The sequence below is a fragment of the Lactuca virosa genome, chromosome 9, assembly GCF_052849685.1.
Source record: "Lactuca virosa cultivar CGN04683 chromosome 9, Lactuca_virosa_CGN04683_v6, whole genome shotgun sequence".
Lineage (NCBI taxonomy): Eukaryota > Viridiplantae > Streptophyta > Magnoliopsida > Asterales > Asteraceae > Lactuca > Lactuca virosa.
Genome location: NC_136434.1, coordinates 109,650,545 through 109,669,004, shown reverse-complemented (window position 1 = coordinate 109,669,004; position 18,460 = coordinate 109,650,545). Strand labels below are relative to the sequence as shown.

Below are 18,460 nucleotides of genomic sequence, written 5' to 3'. Positions count from 1 at the left end.
CGGCTAGCTCTGCTATTGGGGGACTTTGTATGAGGATTTCAATTGTTTCGCCGTTGTTGGATTCGATTAGGGAGGCCCAGACTCAGGGAGTCAAGAAGGAAAATTGGAAATGAGAGAGACTATGGGGTGAGATTGATAGGTTTGCTACTGACAGGCATGGATTATTGACCCGGTATGGACGAGTTTGGGTGCCAGACTTTGGTGGGATCAGGCAGAGTGTGCTGGAGGAGGCCTACAATTCCAGGTTTACGATACACCCTGGAGCCACCAAGATGTATCGAGATTTGCGACTTCGTTATTGGTGGTCGTGCATGAAGAGAGGGATAGTCTGGTATGTTGAGAGGCTCTTGACATGTCGGATGGTCAAAGCCGAGCACTAGAGGCTGCATGGCAAGCTTTAGACTTTGGAGGTTCCCATGTGGAAGTTGGAACAAACCACCATAAATTTCATCACCAAGTTACCGCGGACGGCTAAGGGGTTTGATGCGATTTGGGTAATTGTGCACCGGTTAACCAAGAGTGCCCACTTCCTAGCCATCCGTGAGATCTCATCGGCAGAGAAATTAGCCGATATTTACGTGCGCGAGGTCATTGATCGACATAGTATTCCAGTCTCCATTGTATCTGATCGATATTTTCAGTTTACGTCTCATTTTTTGCAGAAGTTCAATGAGGAACTAAGTACGAGGTTGCACTTTAGCACTGCTTATCATCCACAGACAGACGGTTTGAGTGAGAGGACCATTCAACGCTTGAGGACACGTTGAGGGCGTGTGTCATAGATTTTGGTGGGAGTTGGGACTCCTACCTTCCCTTAGCTGAGTTTTCGTACAACAATAGCTATCACTCCAGTATCGGTGCGCCACCTTTCGAGCTTCTCTATGGGAGGGGGTTTCGTACCCCAGTTTGTTTGGGATAGGTTGGTCATAGAGTCATGGGAAGGACTTGTTGGGTTATGAGCATTCTAACACTCCTAAGTGTACATGCAACCCTAAATACCTTGGATCTATGTTTTCTCTATTATACATACAATTATGAACATCCAAGGTATTATCCTAATCTAGCATACAAAATAATAAATATAACAAGATAGAATACATACCTCTTTGATGTAGAATGTCTTAATTAAGCTTGAGTGCCTAGTGCCCCAAGTGTGACACCTCAAATGGTTCACACAACACCAAATACACTTGGAATAACTTGAGAGAAACTTGAACACTCCTTGAAATTGTCTAGTCCTCACACTCACACATTAGTGCACGATTTCTTGAGCCATGTGATTCTTTTATATGGTGGCTATTAGGGTTACACCATGTAACTCATAAATTTACCCATTCCTTATGCTCCATGGATTTTAACCTCCATGGAGTATCCATGGGTCACCCCATGGACTTAGTCCAACATAAGGAATCTTGGATCACAAGCCCACATATATAAGAATGAATGATTTACACAATCAACCCATATATTTAATTAGTCTCCTTTTGATCACTTAATTAATTCCAAATTAATTCTTGATCAATACTAATTAAATAACCTTATTAATATATTAGACCTTATAATATATTAACCAACCTTAAGTGTTATTTCTCTCATTATAGTCTATCCAAATGCATGATGCCATGCAACCCAAATGGACCATGCCGGGTCGGGTCAAGTCTTACCAATTATAGTTATGGACTTAGACATTAATCCAACAGTCTCCCACTTGGATAAGTCTAAAACTATTATTGTGTATGACTTCAGGAACAGATCAGCAATCGTAGCTCTCAAAATCTTCTGTCGAACTCTGACCTTGTCGATGAACTCTGACCTTTGTCAATGACTTGTCCATCAGATAAGGGATCATATATTCCTCCATTCTAGATATCATATGGACTGAGACATGGATTATCAATCATTCTCTCTGTCCATTTGTTGTTTCCTGATTTCCGATTCATGATGACTGACTGATTGAACAAATCAAATCAGTCCTGGCTTGGCCAAGCACTCACATGTATCATCTTTAAATCATCGAGGGGCCCACATATATCGCTTTTATCCCGAAGGTAAAAGGAATGTATAAACTTCGACTCATATGGCTTGTTCTACTACTTGTTGAATCATACACAAAGGCACGTTTTATAACATCGAGTTACCGAATGCGTTTTCGTGCAATCAATGTACAACCAACTCATAGTAACAACTCATATCTCTAGGTTTGAAGAATATAAGATATTATCGTCTCATGATCACTCGTGATAAAACCCATGAAGTGATTCAAATGAGCGCGGGTTGAATCCAATACTCAGAACTTATGAGCACTCATGAATGTTGTAGCACCACTTTGTCCACCAACTTGGACCTCTACAAACCAACCCATGACAGTCTTGATTCATATCTACTTCCAACATATGACCGACTGTGGATGGTTTGAATAACTTAATCATTCAGGAAGAGCGACTTAGTTATTCTGGAAGTCAAAACATGCAAAGTGAAACACAAGAATAAATGAATCAAATATGGTATCAAACCCTATGAATATAAATAAACACTTTTATTTATCACCATACTAATTACTCATTATTCATTGTTTCGGTTTTATCAACTTTATACTTGAATTTAAAACAATAGTTGTCCCATGCTCCAAGCATGTACACTATGTTTTCTAAACACTAGTCATGCCATACACCAAGTATGCATACTATGTTTGTCTATGATCTTTACTTTGTAAAATAGATCAATCGAACATCACTCCAATGATCCTCTTTTCACAGTCCCAAATCCTTACTGCAAATGCAAGAATTCCAAATTCATGCCATTTACTGAAATTTGTTAGATTCTAAACTTATATGCATTGATCCTCTTAATGATTATGCACGAAGTCAGAAAGACTTGACAACAATCATTACAGAGCATTCCAAAGGAGATCAGCTCCTTGGAAACATCCTTCTTTCATTAAGTTTCCTAATCTTACACAGATTGAATAATTTCTAACTTTGAAACATTTCCATATTCCATTTTGACTATCACTTCTGAACAAGAGTTGCCTCCTTACAGATTATGTCAATATGGTCCTTCCAGAATTAACATTATACTTCCAACTGTCCTTGAGCAACCAATCTTTGGTAAACCTTAGATTGTCCTAGACAATTGCTTAATCATTTTAGTCATATCCAATTCTAGACCTTTTCCCTTCACAATGCCCCAGGCATTTGGAAAATTTTAGAAATGATGAATATAGTACATGTAATCGATCCTATATCTGAAGCATATGGGACACGATTCATGATGTCTCACATAAAGACTAAACCAGTCTTTTGCTATAATATTTCCATTTCAATTTGCCAAGTTCTCAAAATTCAGATTATGAAAAGGGATGCCGTAATCATAATCGAATTTTAGAACGCAAATAATGGACCCATATATAGAATTTCCTTATGTTGAGCCATTCCAACATGAAATTCATATATATATCCTTGATTAAATACGATTAAAATCTCAATCTAAGCTTTTAGAATTGAAATGAAGTATAATTTCCTCTCCCTTAATTATAGCAAAACAACTTTTTCAACCCCTGCAACCTCACGAATTGAAACTTTTGTTTTCTATAATTAACATTGCTAACTTGCAACCTTTGTCATAATTATCATGCTCCCACTAACATGATGATTATTAGCATAACACTTATGCTCCCACTAGCTTTGACATGTACTCAGAAATCAGCTGACTTTCTTACCAAAGTTCAGATTTCTGATACTAGATTGTTTTGATAAAACTTTATCAAAATCATACACCTCTCTTAGATAGCTCACATGTATGTCTAAACAATTTTAGAACTATGAAAAGGGAAGCCGTAATCATAGTCTCAATTGTTTAGACCTTTGCCACTTCTCACAAGTCCATGTTAGTGTGCCGGTAAACCACACACGCTCCACTAACGACTTTGAGAATGCAAATATCACAATTGCTATCTAGCTAAAATCTACTTAGTGAAAGTGTTTCCTCACCATCATTTTTATGAATCGGAGAGAAACCTTATGACACTTAGATTAAATAGTGTATGTGTTCTTATCCATGTGAATTTGTCAAAACCATAATCACAAGACAAGGTTAGTGACAAATCCAAACTCATATTGATTAAACTTGTGCAATCTTAAATTCTTGCCATTTGGCAGCTCAGGTGCCTGCCATTGCTTCCAAGTAGTTGTGCAACCAATTGAGAACTCTCAGAACTCCTATGCAAAGCCAACTTGAATAGGCACAAAAATTTCAACACGATAGGTTATAAACCTCAAGTCGTGTGCTAGTGAAGGACTTTAGGTTTTATTCTTGATTAAGTCTTGAAACTTTCAAGAGCTTTAAGACTCCCACTGTCCTCTTGACATATAAGACTCCCTTGTAAAATATTCAAGAGATAGTGCAGATTCTTTATCAAGACTAACACTTTACACAATTGGCCTAAGTTGGTCTCTGTTTTATCCAAAACATCACAACTTACCAATTTCAAATGTACAAGAGTAGATAACCTTTTACTCTTACATTTGACTAGTGTTAACAAACCCTCTTTAAGATATGTCACTCAAGTTACAATCTTGGAGTATGACTCTAAGAATTGTTTTGGAACGAAGTATGACTCATCTTTTTGATTTAACCATTTCAACAATTCATGACTCCTCTTCTTAGTCATAAGAGATGACTTTAGAGGACCAATTGTGATATGGTATCTTAATCATTAAGATGATCATAAACATGATACTAAAGTACTCTCCCATCTTTTCAGATTTGAGAAACTTTTATCTTTCTGCCATACTTTGATTCTTCTTATTCGTTCTGTCTCACATTGAAACTTCTCCAATGCTACAGACTTATACTTAAACTTATAAGTATAACCATATTTACTGAACTTAAGTAAATCATGACGAATAGTCTTCTTGATCTTTTGTGGTGGACTTGACCAGTGCACAAGAATGTGTACTCGATCCCTTAGTCCTTTCCTTATTCACATAAGGAATTAGTCTTAATTTTCCAAGCTGAAAGTTCTCATTCATCATACTATACAACTTGCATGATTCCAAGTTTCAGTCCAATTGAACCTTGGGTGATGAGAATCTTTCCTTATTTGGTAATATTAGACACTACCACAACCGAAAGAATCAAATCCATTTTTCCAATATTGCTATCAATGGAATCTTATAAGCAACAAATTTTCACAAATGCCATTGTAAGGATACTTAAAATAAATAAAATCAAAACCTTTTTCTTTTATTTTAAAACTTTGCGGAAAAACTTATCCTTACAATCCATATGAAAACCTTGTTGTTATCTATTCCTAAGCAATATAAATATCATAACTCTTAAGTAATAGCCCAAAATTCTGATCACCGAACCATGCGATTGAAATCCATCTTCGCGATCAGAATCAGCATGTACTTAATAGAGTTAGACAATGGACTTTACCTGAAGTAGAGCCAAACTTATTGACTTTAACATCCTTAGGTAAATTTGGCAGCTTCGTAACCAATGCCCCTTCCTTTGGTAATAGTTACCTATGGACCCTTGATAATGGGACTATCTCAGACTTCTCCTCTCTCTTTACCATTGGGTCAACCGAGTTGACTATGGCCGATCCCTTTCCATTGGGAAGAGAGAGCTTTACTGGATATCCAATGTCATCATTGTCAATGTCCATAGCGTTTTAGGAAGTTGATCTTAGCAAATAGATAAGATCATTAAGGGTCTTGTATTAGTCTGTTTCATAGGATTCCCAAAAGAACTCACTATGTGACTTAGAAAGTAGTTGAGCCACCAACTTTCTCAAGACTTTGACACCCAACTCTCCCGGCTTGTCAATATGTGACTACATCTCCAAGATGTGATCACACCTAGACCTTGCCTTGCCAATAGGGCTTGAGTGACCTTAAACTTTTTGGAACTTGTGGGTTAGGGAGAATAATTGGAGGAGGTGAAAGAAGTATGATATCCATGGGACATCATCTTCATTTAGGAAAGCTTGTTTCAAGAGATTTGGGAAGATCATAAATGTCTAGACCAGACATCTTTTTGGGAGATATTCAAGATAGTTGATTTAAAGTCCTTAATATGACACCCAATATGAAATATTAAGGCTAGGACCCAACAAACTATTTTATAACTTAGAAGAGGGATGCCGTAATCCAAGCTATAAAATATTTGAAGGTAGGTGAATGACGATTCACCAATTTCCACCATGAAAAACGAAATAATTTATTAGGTTTTAATTGGATTTGAAAGTCCTAGATCTTTGAGATTCATTGAACTGTTCAAAGGCATGTTTCAATCTCGAGTGTGCCCTTCAGGTTTTGTGACTGGGATGCCGAGGATCACAAAACAAGGTGTGAATAACCATGCAAATATACTTGGTACCCTTAATATTTACCCCTTAATCGATGTGCCGGTTAGCCACACGCGCTCCACCAATACTATGATAAACATTAAGTTACCCTTTGCCTACCTTGTTAAATCCAGCTAGTGTGCCGGTTAACCACACGCGCTCCACTAACCGACTTAAGCAAAGTGCAAATTGTAATTTCATGGGTTAGCACCAAATTCACATTTTCCTAAAGTAACTAAGATTGGGAATTTATAAAAGGTTTAGTTACTTTATATTTATCATTAATACTTTTAATGAAGGGAGAATTCTAGTCCTTGTCCTACCCGTTCGGCTAACGACCCTCCACCAGTCAAGGAAGCGGTGGGTGAGAGTGGACACCCATTAAACTGCCATTTTATAGGCAGTAACCTTATACCCCCCTTATAGACCGGCTTCGTGAATGAGGCCTACTAACGGTAAGACTGACTTGCTCTTATACATATATATATTATTAACTTATAATACTATAAAGTATAAGGGTTGAATTTTAACTTTTAAAATTCTAAGGGCTTAACTTGGAATTAAAGTAGTCATAAGGGAAAACTTTACAAATTCCAAAACTTGAGGGCAAGTTTTGAAACTATTCAAAACTATTCAATTCCATAACTTATGAGTTTAAAGTAGTTTTAATTCAAAAAACTCTTCAAGTTCCATAACTTGAGGACAAGTTATGGAAGACTTTAAACTATTAAAAGAATATGACTTTTCTTTATTCATAACCTATGGAAATATTTATGAGTTTTATGAATCTTAAACGTGACTTTTCTTTACCCCTTAATCAGTGTGCCGGTTAACCACACACGCTCCACCGATACTATGATAAATATTAAGTTACCCTTTGCCTACCTTGTTAAGTCCAGGTTAGTGTGCCGGTTAACCACACACGCTCCACTAACGACTTAAGCAAAGTGCAAAGTGTAATTTCATGGGTTAGCACCAAATTCACATTTTCCTAAGTAACTAAGATTGGGTATTAATAAGAGTTTAGTTACTTAGTATTTATCATTAATACTTTTAATGAAAGGAGAATTATAGTCCTTGTCCTACCCGTTCGGCTAACGACCCTCCACCAGTCAAGGAAGCGGTGGGTGAGAGTGGACACCCATTAAACTGCCATTTTATAGGCAGTAACCTTATACCCCCTTATAGATCGGCTTCGTGAATGAGGCCTACTAACGGTAAGACTGACTTTACACTTATACATATATATAAATATTATTAACTTATAATATTATAAAGTATAAGGGTTGAATTTTAACTTTTAAAATTCTAAGGGCTAACTTGGAATTAAAGTATTCGTAAGTGAAAACTTTTCAAATTCCAAAACTTGAGGGCAAGTTTTGAAACTATTCAAAACTAATTAATTCCATAACTTATGAGTTTAAAGTAGTTTTAATTAAAAAAAAACTCTTCAAGTTCTATAACTTGAGGACAAGTTATGGAAGACTTTAAACTAATTAATAAAAAAAATAACTTTTTTTTTATTGTAACTTATGGAACTAATTAAGGTTACACTTTTTTTTTAATTTAATGAAGAGACTCTTGAACCTCCATAACTTGAGGACAAGTTATGGAGTCATAAAACAATTTAAATAGAACTAGACTCTTCATTTTGTAACATTTGCCAACTTTTATGAGTTTTATGATTCTTAAATGTGACTTTTCATATAACTTGAGGACAAGTTACAAAAACACACTTTGGAATCAACTCTTAGATTAAAATGGATTGAAAACAACTATTTCACACAACTTTTCTATTAATCTAAGAACCTCATAAGAACAAGATAATTCAAATCATCAATCTTCAAGAAACTAGCATGAGCATACAAACTAATACAAATCTTGAAATTATGACAATTATCTTAGAAATTGGATTAGCATGAACATTACCACATCAAAAACAAGTTTATAAGTCCAAAAACATCTTAGGGTAATGTTCCTAGTCCAATTCCAGCCAAAACAATCGAATATATGCATCCAACTCGATTTTTCAGCTACTTTTGCAAGTATAACAAGAAAACAAGCCTAGGCTCTGATACCATTGTTGGGTTATGAGCATTCTAACACTCCTAAGTGTACATGCAACCCTAAATACATTGGATCTATGTTTTCTCTATTATACATACAATTATGAACATCCAAGGTATTATCCTAATCTAGCATACAAAATAATAAATATAACAAGATAGAATACATACCTCTTTGATGTAGAATGTCTTAATTAAGCTTGAGTGCCTAGTGCCCCAAGTGTGACACCTCAAATGGTTCACACAACACCAAATACACTTGGAATAACTTGAGAGAAACTTGAACACTCCTTGAAATCGTCTAGTCCTCACACTCACACATTAGTGCACGATTTCTTGAGCCATGAGATTCTTTTATATGGTGGCTATTAGGGTTACACCATGTAACTCATAACTTTACCCATTCCTTATGCTCCATGGATTTTAACCTCCATGGAGTATCCATGGGTCACCCCATGGACTTAGTCCAACATAAGGAATCTTGGATCACAAGCCCACATATATAAGAATGAATGATTTACACAATCAACCCATATATTTAATTAGTCTCCTTTTGATCACTTAATTAATTCCAAATTAATTTTTGATCAATACTAATTAAATAACCTTATTAATATATTAGACCTTATAATATATTAACCAACCTTAAGTGTTATTTCTCTCATTATAGTCTATCCAAATGCATAATGCCATGCAACCCAAATGGACCATGCCTGGTCGGGTCAAGTCTTACCAATTATAGTTATGGACTTAGACATTAATCCAACAGGACTGAGGTAGTTCTTCAGAAAACAAAGCTCATTCAGCAGATTAGGCAGAGACTTCAAACAACTCAGAGTCGGTAGAAGAGTCATGCCAACAAGCGTCCATCCGAGTTGGAGTTCCAGGTCGAGGGTATGGTCTTGCTGAAGGTACGCCCTGGCAGGGTGTAATACGCTTCAAGAAGAGGGCAAGTTGGGGCCCCAATATATTGGGCCATTTCGGGTGATAGCCAGGGTTGGAAAGGTAGCGTATATATTGGATTTTCCAGAGGAGCTCAGCCAGATCCACAACACCTTCCATGTTTCGTAACATCGGAAGTGTGTGGCTGATGATTCAACGGTTGTTCCTTTGGAGGATATTCAGGTTGATGATCGCCTAAATTATGTGGAGAGATCAGTGACGATGTTGGATCGAAAGACGAAGGCCTTGCGCAACAAGGTAGTATCTTTGGTCAAGGTGCATTGGCAGCACCGAAAAGGTTCCGAATGGACATGGGAACCCGAGTCTGAGATGTGGGAGAATTACCCTGACTTGTTCACAACAGCTGAATTCGAGGACGCAGTCTAGTTCAAGTGGGGGAGAATTGTAACATCCTGATGCTGAGGTAATTCCAAATTTTAACCATAAGTATGAAGATTATTGCATTTTAGCCCTTGTGTATGAGAAATATTGCAAAATGGCCCATAATGTCATTTTAGTAAATAATGGGGTGTGGGCACGTACACCAGGCGTACATATTGTACGTTGTAAGATCCCATACCCTAATTTTTAGGTTTTAGACCCTATTTAATCATCCTTATGGCCTCCAAGTCTATTCTCTCATCAGCCTCCATCACCTTATTTGACCTTAGCAAACCCTAGTCCCTTGTTTGAGCATTCTGGACCTTTGGTGTGCATTTTGGTGACCTTGAAGGAGAAGGAAGGAAGTAGAATCACTTTGGAAGCTTGAAGAAGCTTTGGATCTAGAATCCCCATCTACCTAGAAACCTCCAAGAGGTATAAAGTTCTGAACTTGGCTTGCATTTCTTTACATCTTGTTAGTTCTTGATTCATGAAGCATTTTGGTCCCATGTCTTGCCCTTTATGAGTATGGCATGCTCCAGCCCATATAAACTGTCCTTTCAGATGTTTTGAGATGTCTAGAAGCATAAAAATATGATCTTGGCTCTTAGTCCTTCCCCATGCATGTGTTAGGATGTCATAATGGATTAAGAAGTTAGGGTTTGTTGGTATTAAGCACTTGTAGCCATGCGAAGTCATAAAGTTGGAAACTTTTTGACTTATAATGTTATTTTATACCTAAATATGGATTTGGACGTAAGGACTTTATGTATTAAGCTCTTAATAAGAAGTTGAGGTGACCAGGTGCGTACGCTGGGCGTACCAAATGGTATGATGCGCATACGCGGTCAAGCCCTCGACTTCTTGGTCAAGAGGAGTACGCCCCGCGTTTAGCTGGGAACACCCAACGTACTTGGTTAGGTTGACTCGGCTAGTTTGTTGACTTTGACCTTTTGACCAAGGTTGACCTAAGAGTAGTTTGGCTATTTTAGGTCTTTGGGATTATTAACTAATCTTAGGTTACAAATTTTTTAGGTGATCGGTAGAGTTGGTGTTGGAGTTGTACTCGGTCCTGTGTATTTTTCTGCTACTTGTCGAACTAAGAGGTGAGTTTTTCCTCACTGTACCCGTGAGTCGAAGGCACCAATGCCGACCCACTAGATTATGTAACTTGGTTATAGGATAGTGATATGCTAGTATATGGATGATTAGTAGACCTGTATGACTATTTGTTTTTGTTGGATTTGTGTTTATATTTATCTGTTACATATGTTAACATATTGTGGTTGGGTTGAGGCGGTCATGCTTTGTGCTGAAGGCCAAGACACTCGGGGCGGTCCAGATAGGTTGTAGGCCATGCGAGGTGGTCTAGTCAGGCCGAAGGTCCGTAAAGCAGTCCATATAGGATGTAGGCCTTGCGAGGCAGTCCAGTCAGGTTGAAGACTCATGTTTGTATGTTTTTGTTTATTATGTTGTGTGGTGGTATTTTGGGGGAACTCACTAAGCTTTGGCTTACAGTTTTAGTTCATTGTTTTAGGTACTTCAGAGGATCGTGGGAAAGGGAATGCATGATCGTGCACATCTTCCTGTTTTATGACATTGGATCTTGGGAAACTCTGATTTTGAATAATAATTTTGAAACAATGGTTTTGTAAACACTTTATGGATGAAATAGGTTGTTTTTGAAAATTTTTAATTTTATGATTTTTGGGTTGTTACAATTGTGGTAGTGTTTTTGGACGTTACACAAATTATTCTTCATGTGCTTATCTTAAACTACAATTCCTAGGTTTCCTCAAATTATTTAACATATTTTGTTTGTTATCCTCCTTAACCCCAATAAACCTAATTTTTTCAGTATTAGGAACCTCTATGTCATCTGTTGCAAATCATGATTATTTATAGATTGGCTTCCCCTTCCAACACACTCCATATTATGATCAATTACAACATGGAACTTAACCATATCAACCTCAATAAAATTTAGCATGTCTAGTTCATCATCAATGCCATTATCATAACTGCTTCCCCCTTTTTCATTATATGTGTTTGATCCATCTCCTACATCTATATTTAAATCATTTAGGTTTTCAACTAAATTTTCATCCATCGAGTCTTATATTCAACTTCATTGTTTATTTGATAGTCCTCCTCAATGTTGCCATCATATAGTACACTTTTTGTCATAGATAAAAAAAAATCAACTTCCTCTTATTAAAACAAAAGAGCATTTTTAGAGGTTTTGGGACATCCTATGTTTTCATTGGGTCATCTTTACCATCATATATTATGTCTTTGTCCAATATGGTGTCATTAACAACACAATCACCATCACATACTTGTTACCCATATGTAATAGACTGTTGATACGGGACCAAGGATGAGAATATGTGACTAGGATCATCAATATAGATTACTTGGGAAAATTCTACAGGTTCGTTTTAGTCAAAATCAATTTTCTTGTTACGATAACCTATTTTTTTTATTTTGTCTCATGCTTCTACTATATTTAGTGGATGGGCCATCTATTATCTCTTCAATCATCACTTTAATATATACATAAATTAAGTATGTTTGTTTTTTAATGCTCGGTGTAAACATTTATATCCTTAAACTTGGAAACATACATAGACAGAGTAATCACATATTAGTGCCAAGTGGCAGAAGACTAAAGTCTAACTGGACTTTAGACATGCAAAGTGGGAGTACATTAATTTATGTTTAACGTACCATATTTCTTTCATCACATAGAGTTCTATACATAGAACGCATCAATCTCAGCATAGTCCATGTATGTTATTCAGGAGTGAGCATGGTGCGGTTTGGTGTGGCTTTTGGTTAAAACCGAACCGTAAACCGCAAATGCGGTTATTCAATTTAATTAAACCGAATGGTGCGGTTTTAAAGTGGTGCGGTTTTTCGGTTTTTTTATGTGGTGCGGTTTTATTCGGTTGCGGTTCGGTTTTTAACCGCGTAACTTGGTGCATTTTTATGCGATTTTAAACAGCATAACTTTGCTATGGTTTTAAACCACAATTAAACATTTTAATTGTAATCCAACTTGTTTGGCTGTTAGAACTTTCTGGTACGGTTTTAAAAAATTCTACACTATTAGACATAATGAACTTCGAAAAATCATCATATAATGTTTTTATAGTAATGAAAAACAATCAGGTCTTGTACCAACAAGTTTTTTTCAATAATATACAAAACTATTCATCTGAATGGAGAGGTGCATGACTGGATACATGAGAAAAAGACTTGTATTTATCAAATCAGAATTATAATATATGTTGTTATTTCATAATAATGCTAAAGTTTGTAGAAAACAATTAAAAACATTGTACATATAAAGTAACATGCGTATGAATTAACTTCAGGTGCGGTTCAGTTTTGAAAACAATTAAAAACCATAGTACATATCTATTGATCCCGCTTGAATAGAAAGATAATTTTTGATAATTAATTTATTAATAATCAAATAATAAATATTATATACAGCTATTTAATATGTAAATACCGGTGCGGTTCGGTTTTTGCGGTTTGTATATATTTCAAAACCGCACCGCACCAAAAAAATTCGGTTTTTGCAAAAGTAAAAACCGCACCATCGATTTTTGTTTCGGTTTATGCGGTTTATGCGGGTTTTTTAGACACGGTTCGGTTTTTGCTCACCTCTAAATTGTTACCTTTCCATCTAGGTACTTTCTCCCAAGAACTTTGGAGAAAAAACCCACCATGATTGATTGTAATTGTGAAAAAAAAATAGAAGATCTATAAAAAATCAAGAAAGAAAACCCTATTTTTCAAGAGTTTAAGTGCAAAGATTGGTTTCTTAATCTAACTTCATTCGCATCCACATATAAGTTGTGAATATTTCACACTAGATTATAACCCGTGGAAACCACGATGGTTATATTTAAAATTATTATATAGACAAAAAAAAGGTAATTATGAGACTGTATCACTGATTTATTGGGATATATTAAAGTCCGAGAGATTTAATATTATTTTTTAATTTCAAAATTTGAATTGAAATTGGTCTGTTACAAAACAAAAATCAAAAATGGTAGAAATCATAGAAAAATATGACTATTTTATGTTTCATTTGTCGGGATAGGTAGATTTAGGGTGGAACATCTTGATTTGTTACTTTTTGTCCTAAGATTTTTCTAATTAAAATTTTTGATGATGAAAACAAGTAATTAGATAGAGAAGGTTTTAGAAGAAGTTTTGCTTTGTTTTTATTTATTTATTTAGGGGAGGTGGATATGATGGGTTGTAGATTAAGGAGCGATGTATAAATCATAACCATAATTCAGAGCGGCGATAAGTCGTTAGAAATGAAAAGAGAACTTGAAAAGACAAAATTACCTTCATGCATACATGATCTCTTTTTTAACAAGTCTTTTTAACGGGTGATAACTTTAGAGATCATGCGTTCAACTTTTGAAAAGCATTGAGATAAAGTCATATCAATTTTTAAAAAATTGGACTCAAACTACACATAGATGTAAACCACATAAATCAAAACTATAATTTAATGATAAATACAAAATGAAATAACAAAATAGTCTTTTGACAAGGATTTAATGGATTAAACCTAATGGAATCAAGGTAAATCACCAAAACTCCGAACAAAATCTTGAAATATTGGAAAAAAAAAAAAAAAACTTTGGAACAAAAAATATACCAACACAAAAGTCTAATTAACAAAGTTACGCCGTAATTTTATTTAAATAAAATAAAATTTTAAGAAGCAAAGAAGAAGCTGTATATAAAGTGTCTATAAATTGGATATATTTTGTTGGGAAATCTCCGCAAAAATCTCAATATTTTACCCTAATTTACGAAAAAGTCTCAAACTAAAATTTATTTACGAAAAAGTCTCAATTACCGGTAAAAACGACGATTTGACCCTATTTTCCCGATTTACCGGTTTCATTAATTACCGGGTTTTAATAAAGTCTCATTATTTTACTATAATTTACGAATAAGTCCCAAATTATGATAAAATAATGGGACTTTAATGAAAGTTATGGTAAAATAATGAGACTTTAATGAAACCAGGTAAGTATTGAAACCGACAAACCGGAAAAAAATGGTCAAATCGTCATTTTTTCGGGTAATCGGGACTTTTTCATAAACCAATTTTAGTTTGGGTATTTTTCGTAAATTATGGTGAAATATTAGGATTTTTCCGAAGATTTCCCTATTTTGTTTTACCAAAACTATTTTGTACCTCAATGACAACAGCTATATCCATATGATTCAATCCGTATTTTATGCAATACTATAGGGACCAGACTTGTAATTTTACTATATATGCAAAATATCACGCGTGAAAAACAAATTAAATTATTAAAGCATCTTTCCTTCTACACCCTTCCTCCACCTAGTCTCTAACATCACTGGTCACCAGTACACTCCACACTCCACACTCCACATACTCCATAAATGTCTATATATACATCTTAATTTGCATATCAATCACTCACAACTACTACCAACAACAACCATTACTTCACTCATAACCTGTAAACACTGAAACACATGGATGCCTTTATGGAATCGTATTTCCCAGTTCCAGCATTATCATCGGAAAGTGTTCCGTTAGTATGCATTTTGACCACAAATTGCAGCACAACCTCTGTCTTGAATGCCGCTGCTGAAGCAGAAGTGATGCTGGCTTCACTGAACCCGAAGAAGAAGGCCGGAAGGAAGAAGTTTAGGGAGACTCGACATCCAGTGTACAGGGGAGTGAGAATGAGGGATAACGGGAAGTGGGTTTGTGAGTTAAGAGAGCCCAACAATAAGTTGAGGGTGTGGTTAGGGACTCATCCTACTGCTATAATGGCAGCAAGAGCACATGATGTGGCGGCGTTTGCTTTCAGGGGGCGACTGGCGTGTTTGAATTTTGCTGATTCAGTGTGGCGGCTGCCGATCCCGAAGTCTAGCAGTATAGTGGATATACAAAAGGCCGCTGCAGAAGCTGCGGAGGCTTTTAGATACACGGAGGATGTGGTGGAGATTTCGGAAACGGAGGAGTTGCCGGAAATTCTGTTTTTCGTGGATGAAGAAGATGTTTTCGAGATGCCGGAGTTTTTTGCTAGCATGGCGGAGGGACTGATGGTTGCGCCTCCTCAGATGGTGGGGTATGGCGATTATGGGGATGACGTGGAATTTTGTGCTGACGAGTCATTATGGAGTTAGCATATATATATTCGATTTAGATTTAGATTTCAGATATATTGATTGATTTCCCCCCTCTCATGACTTGAACCAATGAGAATGTAAAAACTCTATCATCAATATAATAAAACAAATTGATTTTACCATAATACATTCATATCTCAAGATCACTTGTTAATGTACTTTGTTTTTTAGAATATACTACCTCATTATATATTGGCTTCGTCGAATTCACACAATTTTTATTTTCAGTTATGGGAAAAACAATAGATATACCAAAAGCGAATAAATTTTTTCATGGTCTAACGGTATACAAGCATAAACAATATATATATATATATATATATATATATATATATATATATATATATATATATATATATATATATATATATATGGAAAAGTTCAATAGAGAATTATAATTATTGGTTTTTCAAGGAAACAAATCTTTTTTTCAATTTCTAAAGCTTATTCTTTATCGAAAAAAAAATCTAAAAATATCTAAATTCATATATTAACATTGTGAATGTGAAAAATATTTTTCGGATTCACCGTGTGAATCCAGATTCATATTGTGAATTTTCAAAGATTCACATTGTGAATTTGACGTAAAAAAAAATCGAATTTGATATCATTGGAAAAATGATAAAAAGTTATTAATTTCTGTATTTTTAGTTTTTTTTTTTTTGATAAAAAATAAGTTCTAAAAGTTGAAAAAAAGATTGGTTCCTTGGTTAATTATGATTCTCTATTGAACATCACCCTATATATATATATATATATATATATATATATATATATATATATATATATATATATATATATATATATAGAGAGAGAGAGAGAGAGAGAGAGAGGATGGTTCAATTGAGAAAAAAAAAGTTAAGAATAGGGGAACCATTATCAGCCAATTATTTAATGAGCTTAAAAAACGCGCGGTGACAAACTTGTAAATAATCCAAATACATTAATGAGCGGTGGCAAATTTGTAAATAATCCAAAATCATTAAACCGTCAGGACACTTCAGTAATTTAATCACACATCAAATCTTGACAGAAAACCATCATTTCCCTCTTCGATACTCCATAACACGAAAACCATTTGTAGAATGATTCAACAACATAAAGGATTCTCAACATCGAGAAGAAGAAAATGAAGAAAAATGTTTTCCGACGAAAGCATAAACGAAACCATTTCCTCACTCTTGACTATGAAAGGTAACCATCGGTGTTTTTTTATTCGATTTTTAACGATTTCTAATCATTTCTAAAATTATCACTTGATACTTGAAATTTTTCGTAATCGTCGTTCATTATTAGTTGATTTAGAACTAAAAATTTTGTATTCACACTGTTCAATCTTCAAACTAGGTTGTTACTTATAATTTTGTGATAATCGTTCATTCTCGTAACCCTCCTTCGTTATTACTTGATTTACTTGAAATTTTTGTAAGAATCATCCATTATTAGTTGATATATAAATGATTTTACATCTTCTCTTCATTTTTCATACTTATTCACAACTTTTCTGTCAAAATATAAACGTTATTTCACATTTCGCTTATGTTTTCCTAATATTAACTACTTACCCTTACAGAAACAACACCGACAGTGAAGAATACATATAAACGAAAAACAAAAACAAATCAAAAATGTAAATAAAATATGTATTCCATTTAGATCTAATTAACTTTATTCATAAGTGATTGCCAACATTTAGATGAGATTTTACTTAAAAATACAACAGTAAATGAAGATACTGAAGATAATTTTGTTTTGATATGTTTTGTTTACTTCTGAACACAAACAATACTAAATTATATATGTTATATTCACATATGAATAGAACATAATTTGTTGTCATATATACATTATTCAAATATGAATACAACAAAAATAACTTATATATGTTCTATTCACATATGAATATAACATACATATTCATATGTGAACAAAACATATGAATATATATGTTTTATTCAAATATTCATTTGTGAATATGTATGTTATAATCACATATGAATAGAACATAATTTGCTGTCATATATACATTATTCAAATATGAATACAACAAAAATGACTTATATATGTTATATTCACATATGAATATATCATACATATTCATACGTGACTAAAAAAATATGAATATATATGTTTTATTCAAATATTCATTTGTAAATATGTATGTTATATTCACATATGAATAGAACATAATTTGTTGTCATATATACACTATTCAAATATGAATGCAACAAAAATGACTTATATATGTTCTATTCACATATGAATATAACATACATATTCATATGTGAATAAAAAATATGAATATATATGTTTTATTCAAATATTCATTTGTGAATATCAAACTCATTTATCTTCTACTCACTATTGAATGAAGGTAAGAAGACTAACGTTTCCGATAAAGATTCACCAACAATGAGAGAAACACGATCAATGCAGAAAAATCAAAAAGGTATAAAATACATATCATATCATTTATATCCCTGCAATAATTTTTAAATAACAT

The 18,460-nt window shown here is 34.4% G+C and overlaps 1 pseudogene; it reads left to right on the top strand.

Moving 5' to 3' along the window:
• The first annotated feature begins 15,143 nt into the window (after positions 1–15,143).
• LOC145137108 (dehydration-responsive element-binding protein 1D pseudogene) lies at positions 15,144–16,082 on the top strand (annotated as a pseudogene).
• Positions 16,083–18,460: the final 2,378 nt, after the last annotated feature.